The sequence below is a fragment of the Saccoglossus kowalevskii genome, chromosome 4, assembly GCF_978046115.1.
Source record: "Saccoglossus kowalevskii chromosome 4, keSacKowa6.1, whole genome shotgun sequence".
In the NCBI taxonomy this organism is placed as follows: Eukaryota; Metazoa; Hemichordata; class Enteropneusta; family Harrimaniidae; genus Saccoglossus; species Saccoglossus kowalevskii.
The window spans coordinates 18,825,253-18,837,660 of record NC_140644.1 but is presented as its reverse complement, the minus strand read 5'-3'; positions in this window follow the sequence as shown (position 1 = coordinate 18,837,660).

Here is a 12,408-nt window from a genome sequence, read left to right as displayed (position 1 = left end):
CCTAGACCGATTTCAGTAGTGGAGAGGAAGAGGGCAACAGTCAGTCAAGAAGGAGAAGCCACTCAAGTTGCCCCTGCTGAATGTTTTGGCCGGTTACTTTTGTGTTTCAGCACAAATGTAACAAAAAATAGGGTACACATATTTGTGGGCATCTCTTTGTTCCAGTGTGCTAATTTATAACTATTCAGTAGAGGGACAAGAACTTATCTTTAAAAAGTTGTTTATTCTTTGCTTGACCTAATGATAGATTAAAGCTACCAAGCATTGCATTGTTCTTTATGTTTGAATAACTAATCTGCCTTTTGTTCCCCAGCAGTCTGTTTAATCCATTGAAAAATAAACTAGAGGGGGCTTCAACACATAACTAGATCTATAATCCCTGTTAAGTACTTGATTGTTCTATTTGACGAGTCTTGCCAAACAAAGAATAAACTGCTTTTAAAGATTTTTTTTGAATTAGCACAAAAAAAAAATCAATGCCCGAAAAAGTATTGTTTTATTCATTTGTGCTTTTCCCTCTGGTCTACTCAAATTTACTGTATCGTATTTGTCTTATAAGTACATTGTACTGCGTTTGCTCTATTGGAAGCAGATTCTGTGTTATCAAGTCAAAATTCCATACTGCCCTGCCAATTTTCATTAATTACAAAAAAATTAACAATCATTTTTGGCGTACATACATTTAAATGTTTCCCCCAAGTTCATTTCCTTAAATATAGACAACTGGCCTAATGGTGTGATGATGATGATCAATTAAACTTGGTAATAATTACGTAAAATGTTGTAATAGTACAGTCCATTCAGAAGTTGTGGACAAATCTTCTATAATACCACAGGTGAATATTAGGTGAATCACTAGTTCACTGAATGACGAAGTAGGGAAAACAAGGATGAAGATGGTATCTTCACCCCAATAAAAGGTCATTCATTCTTGTGCTGTGGTATGCAGGAAAACTAAAATCTGTTTTCCTTCCCCAACCCAGTGGATAGGCCATGTGCACCATACGCACCCTAAAGTTTTTCAATGAACACTTTACTTCAGCAAAATGTGTTGGCTTCTAAGTATCTATACTACTATGTTTCGCTTTGTTTCAATAAACACCAATGGTCAGAATGACCTCATGAAACTTTTGCCAGGATTCATGCTTTGACATAATCTGCCTATAAGAAACTCATCTTGAGACTACAAAAGACATGAAGCAGTGTTGTGTATATCTCGAGCTAAGGTTCATCCACCAGTCAGGGAGATGCTATCCTCCTACTAGCTCGATCTGCCTTCTGCTGCTCGAACACCATGACTTATTCCATTGAACACGTTGCTGACTATGACATGATGCCACACGATGGTAGGAGTTTTTTTTGCAAATCTCCACACCTTTTTGGCACCTCATTTCTACCCTTTGCTGTCAGTGTAGGGCCAGCTAGCTCTGGGAGCCATTACGATATAAATTTTATCCTCAGGGGCTGTTTGTGGTGTCACGACATGAAACATACAGGACAGAACAGGAAGAAATAGGCTGTCAACAAAATCTCAGTCACAAACCAGTGTGAGGGTTTAAGAAATCAGGCAATACATTAAACACAAGGTGCAAAACTTCATACACAATGTTGTATTAAAAGGAATGCACAGCAAAACTCACCTCATAGATAACGGCAATGCAGCATTCAATAATAGCGAGATGGGTAACGTCATGTACACTGCACAATTCAATTTACTATGTAACTACTATCCTAGCTCAAAATCAAAATAAATACCCAATAAGCCTGTACTGCAATCACTTTGCTTTCACTGCTATGGGTACACAGCACAGGTACTAATTGATAACAGTATAATTTGAAAAACAGTCAAAAACACAACTATCACACAAACCTACTCGTATGGGGTTCAGAGCTAAATTTAACCTTGATCGTAACTACGAAAACATCAATAAGGTACATACAGGTTGTCTGTGTATCAACTGACAGTCGAAATACAACACTAGATCTGTAGGCAAAGTGCACATATGTTGGCTAATTTTCAACTCGTAAACTTGCCACGCTCAAATAAATTGTAAAACAGTCGTGTACAGTCTTGTAATGTACAATGTCAGCTGCACCAAAGTAGTGTTGATAAATGCGAAAATCCGCGCAGCAAAGAGAAACCCAAATAAATACAAATAAATACAAATTAATGAAATTCCCACAAATATTGACACCATAGTTTACAACCGATCCAAAATTTAGCAAAACGTTTGAATGCACGTTTGAACATCAAACTGACATCAAAGCAAACAAGACACGATGCGCCCATGCACGTCTCATGCACACACACAGCGACTAGAAAATAAGTGGGGTAACAACTCAAAGAAAAGTAAGAATAGAAAACCAAAACAAAGTGCACTGATTCTTGTTTGCTTTTCACATCGGGGCACAGAAGCCTGGGGATCTTTGTCACGGCTAAGCAAATCCCAACATCACGTGGCACTACGGACACGGCTAGTCTTCACACACTGAGTCGCGTTTACATGCACTTCGTGTGCGTATTGTGTTGTATCACTAGCAAGTTCGACCCGACTTGTATAAGGACTTGTCGCAGAACTTACAAACAATGTGCTGTGCACTGTTCAGGTCGCGATAAAACTTTTCAGCACTCACCATTAACCACTGTGTCTCCGTTGCACCGCAGTCCTTCCTGTGAATTTGTCCCCAATCCTACTAACGTGGTTTGTCTTTCCAGCTAAGGTCTGACCATGGGGTCATTGAAACGTTCTCAGCCAATCGCTGAACGCGAGTTACATCATTCACGATGACCTTGCACAGATTCTGCATACACTGTTTCCTACCAGGTTCCCTATGATCACATTCCTGTGTGAATTTTACCAATTGTTAAACTAATAGGGATACGATGTTTGAAAAAGCCCGGGAATATGAATACAATATACACGTACACCAAAACATTCGGACGCGACAGCAGTTGCATGCATAGAATGGAAACAAGAAAGGTTTGGTTTGGCTTACGATATTATTTATCTCGTCAGAACAAATAGATGTGAACATATTTATAACAACGAACGCATGTACAAGAAAGCAAAAGAATAGGATACAAACTCACGATAATGCACAGGGCAAAAGTCGCCGGCTGATTAATGTAACAGCTAATGGACGCAAAAATACATTGGCAGTTGTAGTTGAAATATTCAAAAAACACGTAAACAAAATTAATATATTAGTTTTAAAATCGAACAAGTAAATCGTTAAAAAAGTTTATTTTAAAATTTAGTTTTCGAGATAGCATTATGTTATGTTCTTGAAGGGGATTGAGAAGTTGGACTACCGTGAAAATCAAATCAATATGACAGGGGCTTTGGAAAGTGCAGTTGACGAACATGCTTGAAAGACGAGGTGAATACCGCTGAATTTGAGACAGTTCTCGAATATTGAATATTAGTTATTGGGAGAGGAGTCAACAGATGTAGAATGACTTTACATAATTCTTGGGGTGATATGCTGGATGTTTCACTGGTTCCATATTTTGCGCTGTAGAGGCTCCCGGAAAGTGACGATGCTGTTGGCGCGCTAAAGGCTGGTTCTAATAGCTTTTTACGCTAGCTTCGTTGACATGCCAACTGACATACGTAATGTGCCGAGTGTCAAAACCAGCATCATCCAGTATTTTACATGCAGTGGCACGAATACAATAGTTGCTATAGGTTTTAGACAAACCCGCCCCTTTACTCAATGTCTTCATCATTGCTCTAAACGTTGTTTCACCCATCGGCGCATTCACATACCAAAAAGCGTTATTCTGGTTGAATGGGGACTGTGGTCTTTAAAATAACGAGTTGTTGATGGGGTTTAAGGTAGCAAGAGGGGGAATTTTCACTTTTTTCTTGATTTTTCAAAAATTGATAAAACGGTTACTTTAGACCTTGATACATCATCCCAGGATTACAAAAGATTGAAATCGCAAAATAACATTGCTTAAATTAGTGTTTTAAAACGCTAGAAGAAAAGACTACAACTGCCGTTTCGTGAATATTTGCATAATGTTTATCTTTGGAAGGGTTTAAATAACATCTTATCTGTATACTCTGTTGTTGACGATTCTGATATAACGGGTGATAAGCTTTCCGTTGCAAACAATGCGTGTTTATCTAACGTCCATTGTCAGCATTATTGTCAGTCGAGACTTCATCTGAGAAACATGGTCATACAGTCCGGGCATACAGTACTCATTTCGCCCAACCTTCCGCTTTTACATCGACCGCTTATCGCTTAATTTCCGACCATACGGTCTTGTCCGACCGGAAACTGACCGCATTTTAATCGCGTTTTTTTTTTGTTTCGCTAGCTCGCTCATTGAAACACCGACCGCTCGCCCAAACACGGATCACTGGCACATAGGTGGTCGAAATGATGGTTTTGATAGTAAAGTGTGAACATACAACTATTATTAACTCTTATTAAATTCTGAACGACACTTCAAATCTAATAGTTGTATGACACTTGTATTGTGAAAGCAACTGAACTGCGACCTCCTGTTACGTGTTTTGGGTGCTTTTTCTATATGTACTATTTTTTTTATTATTTTAATGACAGTTACGTGAAAAAAGCCTAGGTATCTCCTTTTGACAGAGCAGAGAAACGAGGAAATGTTAGTGATTAATTCCAAAAATAACGATACCGAATCCACATCGGTCCACGTCTGGTAAAATTTTACATTCAATTTTTAAAATTAAGTCACGATCATTGAATGAGCTCGGTCTATACCGTATACGTACCGCAAAAGTGTTCCCACAAAAAATATTTTCGACTAAAAACGGCCACATGCCCTAAAAAAATCGAACAGAGCTTGACATGTATGAATAATTTATTGGGCTTAAAAAAACGTGTCAAATTTAGTTATAGCCATAAATATTTGGTGGCCAGTCGATGAACAATTCGTAACTCAGGATTCACAAGGAAGTCCTTCAGGGCTGAAAATCATCGACCCTACTCTGGCTTACTTTATTTCCCAACCGTGGACTTTAATGTATCTAAGCCTAGTATTTTCTTTTTTGAACTGAGGTCAAATTCCATCCGTTTTTCAAAATATACCGATGTTTTTCAGCGAATAATTTTGAAGCCTGTCACAGCACAAAAACACTGAATCGACGCCGGAAATTGGATGGTACGACGGCCCTTCAATTAGCGTCAAATGTGCTTTGTTACAACATCATTGATTGCTTAAAAGTCACATGATCGGAGCACAACCTGGGTCACAGAACCATATTTGTCCGTATTAGCAACAGGACCTCGCAAAAGAACCACACCCACATTTTCAATCTTTTTAGAGCGGAAGTTGCCAACAAATGTCAAAACAATCGTGAATTTCATGAATTCGAATAAAATAAAGCAAGCGATTGATAAGAATGATTATTAATATTTTCCCCGATGTACTTCGAATTTTTAGTTTTATTTCAAGGTAAGAAATGGCTAGTTGAAGTTGCATCGACTTCAAGGCGGCTGTTTCACCGCGAACAACTCTAGCTCTGTTGTAGTTTTGCGATGTAAAATAAAATATATATTATAATAATAATAGTACTTGTTTAATTATTTGGGGTTTCAGTCCACAAATTACGGACATGATCCCCAGGAATTACGGTAAATGTTTGTCCTGTTTCGGCTAATTGTGTTGATCGACGCCCTTCCTAAACTCGGTATGGAGAAACCAACTGGGATCGACATTCCAAACAAATTATTGGGACACGGTAAACAGACATTCCAAACAATCGAAATTATCAACGAAAAACGAGATTTTTCTAGATATTTACAGACATACTGTCATGACAAACATATGTAAAATTAACAAATACACAAAGAAGTGTGATATTAGGTTTTATTTTAGGCTTAGAAATATTTCCTTTCACTCAGCCCTTGCATGAAACTGCCATTTAGCTTCATGGTCCTTCAGCTTGTCTTTGCCTCGGGGGAAAACAACAATGGGTTTTCTTTCCTGATTGTTGAGTCTTCGCAATGTGTTTTGTATAATTAGACAACCATGTCGTACTTGCGTTGAAATACATTTTTCACGTCAGAATATTGTTCAAAATAAAATATTCATTCCAAGCCAAATCGAGGTCAAAGGGTCAGATTGCGTGCAGATAATTATAGATAGTTAAAACAAAAAGTATTTGAACTTTTGTCAGCTGTTGAACATTCATAAACCCAGAAAGACAATTATAAGACAATTTGAACCTCGGAAATTTTTCTATTAATCCTAATTTCAAATGCGAGCGAGCGGGCGGTGATATTTCGGGGTTTGCGCGATCGAACATAAAGCGGAAATTGTCCGGTCGAATTCAACAAGCGGTCGCAAAAGCGAGTGAAAAAGGTGATTGGAAAGCGGAAGCGGGTGGGAGGTTGTGCGAAATAAGTACTGTAACTTTGCGTAACTTTCTTTTAAATCGTTTTATTTTCCAAGTCAATATTCTATTTTACTAAAACAATTTTATGTTTTTATTGCTTTCTTTATTCACATGGGCATAACATTTAGACCACATTATAAGAAATTGTATGGTGGCTGACCATTTCTAATACTGATAATATGATCTTAATGCGTTTACACTTTAAAAGAACAGCCGTGGAGGTTGTTACAGTTGTGCCTGATAGGTAATAATTTAAAAACAAGTCCAATTGTTGGAGTATGTTAATGGGGGAAAGGAAATAAAAACTGAAATGGACTATTACATAAAGCAGCTAAAAGATAATAGAGTCAAGGTTGACAAAAACAATATGTTAGATAAATATTGTTTGTATATATAATTGTGTAATAATTTTTCTCCACAGGTCCATTGCCAAATGTGGTTTTGTGTAATGTACTTGAGTGATATTGTTGTGCAGGGGAAAAGATTGATTGGAATGTTTCATGCAGGGTTATTTGATGAAGACAATAAGATAATAGTGAGCGAATTTGTGAAGGTTGATAGCAACTGTGGCATTTGGTATGGGTGTGGATGTTAGTGATGTGAGATGTGTACGAGTGTGTTAGAGTATTGGCAGGAGGTTGGGAGAGTTTGGAAGTTCCTAAAGGGGTGATGTATAACAGTGGTCGTAGAATGCTGTATAAATGTGACGATGATATGAAAGAATTGTGTAAAAATGTGGAGAGAATGCAGTGTATAAGAGTAGCAATTTTGAATACATTGTTTGTGGATGGAATAGATACTAGTTATTTGGCAGCTTTGAAGAGTAGGGAGATGTGTGTGTGTGTTTTGTGTGTGCAAGGTTAGATGTGCATGCATGATAGGTAGAAGATTATCATTAACTCACTCATTCTTCATTAATTAATTCATTCTTTTATGTAGTACATTTGTATTGGATTTGTAAATTTAGTTTATTAAGTAACTTAGGGGGTCCGTTAATTGCTCTTTGATGTTGTGTTATCATGACATGCATACATTGTGGTTTGCCTCTAAGAAAAAATGAAAAGTTTAGTGTACAACGTCAACTGAAACATTCTAAAGGTTCTGTTGTTGGAGCACGAGAAAAACTGGTCTAATTTGAAATGACTACATCCAAGTCATTTTTGGCGAAAGATAGGTATATGTGTGGGGAATGTAAGTCTGAGTAGGTCCTACAGACAATAACTTGAAAGTGATGCATCTAAAACATTATTTGAGAAGAGACAGAAAGAAGGAACATACATTTCACAGAAGAGGAAAAGAATAATATTATCATCACCAATTAAAAGAATGCCAACTAAAAGCCCTAGTCTAAAGAGGGTAAAGTAACAGGGTGAGCGGATTCTGCCATTGCATTATAATGTTTATAAATTATGAATATTGTCAATAAGGGGTTGTTCATTTAAAAAAAAAAACTTTTTTTCAGGATTTTTTGTTTGCGTTTTGTTTGCCACTGTTACTTCAGGGAATTTCTTGGATCTGCAGTTCCCACCTGAAATTAGGGTACACACACTTTTTGAGAGATAACACACTGAGAATATATACATTTATAATTTACTAGTTCAAGCAACATTTGTCTTCTATTCTGTTAAGCATCAGGATATTTAACACACAGAAACATGCATATATATATATATATATATATATATATATATATATAAATTTGTTTTAACTTAATTAATGAGCTCATTTGTATATTTGCATATTTGATAAATTTGGAATTTTTGTTAATATGTGAACTATTTGTTCAAATGCAACCAAACTTGTTATAGACATTCTCAGCCATTGTTTATGAGGTATGTATGCCCTATTTAGTTTTGAGTTTCAATTTGATTAATGAGGTTACCGTATTTGCTCTATTAGTAAATGACAGATTTTAATAAATTAGTATTCAATCAATGCATCTGTTGGCTTACATGTGCTTCTAGTGGAGATGCTATTCTAATAGAGGAAATAGTGTTTGCATATTTAATTAATTTAGATTTTTGTTATTATCTTGTGAGCTGTTCGTCCAAATCCAATCAAACTTGATATAGACATTCTTAACCATACCTTATAAGGCATGCACTCTTGTAATATGTTCTCTAACACATGAGAGCTATATTTTTTGTTTGATTTCATTATAAACTTTAAATGGGCTATTACTCGGTCATTCATATTGTTTTAAGTATTACTTGCATATTTTAAGAAATGTAGTTGTTGTTAATTATTAAAATCCTCAAAATTTGATAGAGTGGTTGTTTTACCGATTAACATTTATGCATTTCTCAGTTTAAGTGTTATTTTTCTATACAGACAATACCAATACATGAAGGATTTCTAGGCAGTGTTTTTAAAAGCATTATCAGGCTATCATTAAAGCAGAGCATTTCGAATTATTCTGTCAAAAAGCCAGAAAGCAAGCAATGAATTTCTTTCAGTTATCACTGCAGAATGAAGACAGATGTCAGCATATTTGAACAAATCTAACATCTTGTATTGATAATTTGTAATGGAAAGATATTCTGATTGATACAAAGTCTAATCTTCCAATATTGTACACTGTTATAGAATCAAGCCTTACAACGACCAGAAGAAAAGACAAATTGACACTTAAGTGTACAATATCATTGATTTTAATGTAAAACAGACATTGCAACTTTATTAAACATGGTTTAATTTGTTTTGTCCAGGGTTCTTGACAAAGATTCTGAAATGTAGACATGGCTTTAATATCGATTAACAGTTTTTCTTACAGTGATATGAGTGGCAAAGTAGAACCACTAGTCCCTGGATTTGGGTATCATTGGTAATTTGTTACATTTACGTAGAAGAGGCCAATTCAAATATACAGAAGTGATTGTAGCCAGCAGGTAATGCATCCTTGTTCTGCTATTTCTATTTATGTCTTTGTACTCCATTTGTATAGCCCGTTTTTCTCACAGAAAACTATGAATGTGAACTGGTATTGTATAATATTTATGGTACGTATACATAATACATATTACCTGTTCTAGAGATCTATCAGATTTCAGTCTTTCAATTCAACAAATTTAATTTCAGTCACTTACGTGGTATAAACAAATCGGCATATGTCTCAGTACCAAATGCACAAGAATGATTGATAACCTTAGAAACGGAATTTGATTCAGAAACTATTCAGCGCAATATTAAATAAGGGTATTATTATGCATGCATGCTTTAAGGATGTAGCAAAAATAATGTTCCAAGTAATACATGTGTTTCCTAATTGATACTAAAAATGAAAAAGTGTAGTTTAGCCTAATTTCTTGTGTTACCATAGTTATTCAAAGAACTGCATAACGCCAACCACAATATTGTTTATGTGCTAATATGATCACTGTCAGTTTACTCATGATGGTTTTTAGTTTCTAAATGTATGTACAAAAAGAGAAAGTTAAACCGTAGCTTGCAAACATCAAGTGCAATCCCCGGGATTGAAATATTGCCATTTAAACTGGTGATTAGCTAAATAGGAGTACTACTAATAAATAAGTTTTAAAAAACTTGCTTCATAATTTCTATAACAAAATAACTTACCCTATGGCACTTTTTTTTTTAATTCGCTGCTATATATTACAATGACCAATTCATGAAATAATGAATTACCTCTGCAGTGAAATAGCACATTTGAATAACCCGTAATACATTTTTAAATAAATAGCCAAATTCTCTAAACCAAAAAGTACCAGCTGTGTACGGAAACATGTTTAAACACTGATAGTATGAAAACTATAATTATGATGTAATTTAGTAAATAACTGGCTAATACAAGGACACATAAACTACAAAAGGCAATATGCTCAAATATAGTTTAAAATGAACATACGTTTTTATAACATCTTTTTATTTTGTTTTCCCAAGGACAGTTTTCGTCCCTGTGTTTCATCAGCATCAGTTCTAAGAGATGTTAGGGATCTATCAGCAATTTCCACTTCATGTTTCAATTTTTCAGAACACTCATCCAATCGTTTCTGCATCTCAGTGAATAACCGTTTCCTTGCACAGCCCACTTACCAATGTTGAACCTGTTATTCGTTTTGGGCATATTTGTTATCAAATACATGTAGCTCGAAACATTTTGATATTAATGACTTAATTCATTATAGACTCCACAATAAAACAAAATTGTCATTTTTTCACTTCGCTGAGTGTAGGTTTGAGCTAATTGTTTATCATTATCTTTTAGGTTCGTCCATTTGTGTTTGTCTTGTAGACCAGCATACTTGAATATCAGGTTTATATTTTTATCGTAGGTAATAGTATAAACGACCTTGCCACGCCGTAGAAAGAAAATATAATGAGTTATTTGATAACTAGATTAAACAACTCAGCAGGGACATATCGCCGCCACTTTCTGAGATGTCACTACAATCGGCTCAATTGACAGACTTCAAAGTCCAAAATGTTATGCACTTCAAATACACGTCATTTAGTTGACAAATAACATGTAGAGGTATGGCTTCTGTACAGTAACTGAAAAAAAAGAAACAATGTTTAAAGTATTAAAATCATCATGATGATGACGATACTAAATGGCAGTCTTAATATGATTAGATTATGTTAATCCTAACTTATTGCACAAATGTAAACAGAACGCTGTACTGTTGATATTGCTGAGCGCTCTGTTTGAATTCTCTGTAAATAAGTAAAATTTTAGTACGCATTGACATACTCGAACACGACACTGGGGTGATTGTCCGTCTTTAAAATAAAATAACTTTTTGTGAGGGGTTTATTAAGATGGGAAAAGGAATTATGGATATGAAAATACCTCATGCTTTAGTTTATCTAAACGGATAAAATATAAACACTTGCACAACAATAGACATTTTAATCAGTCACAAAAGTGGACGCGGTCTCGGCGAACGGGCACGTACACAATTTGGCTTTTTCTCACGCACTATCGCGAATACAACCATTCAAAAACGAATTTGACTTTCAGTTTTCCTATTTTCAGACATTAAAAACTAGAATAAAACGTTCGAAACCAAACTCCTTTACACATGTGTACGAAACTTTATGCAGCGGGGGGTGTATGTAACGTCCGTTGTCTGAATAATCACTGAGATCCACAACATGAAACATAACACCTGTCCCCGGCATTCTACTTTTCAAAATGCGACTATTTAACACAGTGCTGCATAAACAACACCGTTGTTTACTTGAGTACAAACGTATCGTTTTGGTTTGGTTTGTGGTTTAAAAATCACAATTGTAAATTATATCATCAAATCTGATGGTGGATGAAAATGAATTTGTCGCTACATCGAATAAATTTATCAAAAAAATACTCACCACATAGTGTTATATCAAGACAAATCTATTGCTGTGCATTACAGGTCATGTGACATTGTAGTTCTATACTGTAATTATTTTCTATACTGAGGGCGACATTCACATTATCACACATTGTGAATATATGGGAAGTGGTTTCCCTAACACATAGGAAAATGCATTCACCGTTGCATCGTTTCCGCTCACACCTTTCCACAAAATTATGTCTCTGTTACCGAAGGATTTACAAATGGATAGTGATGTAAGTAATCAAATCACAAATGGTAGAGTTGTGGATCATTTCAAAAAACATGGTTGAGATAACATCAATAACGTCTAGCCATGATGCTGTGCTAACTCCATCAAGCCCACTCATAAAACAAATTCTAATACTATTACAAGAGTAATTACAAAATACCAGTAATTAAATAAGAATAAGAACAGGCCTGATGGTGCTGTGGTACTCCTTGTGTTTCTCTGGGAAATTTATCAATTTCCAAAAATCTCCGAATATACCAGATGGAGAGATGTGAAAAGTCACACAGAGTTCCATTCTCCTTTGGAGGCATACAGAGAGGTGACCGTATCCCTCGCCAGTGAGGTGCACCAACTTCAAGATCAGCTGAACAAAAAACAGCAGGAAATAATACATACTCAAACAGAGAATACTGTCCAAATTGCTGATTTGAAGGAGCAGCTGCAAAAAAGA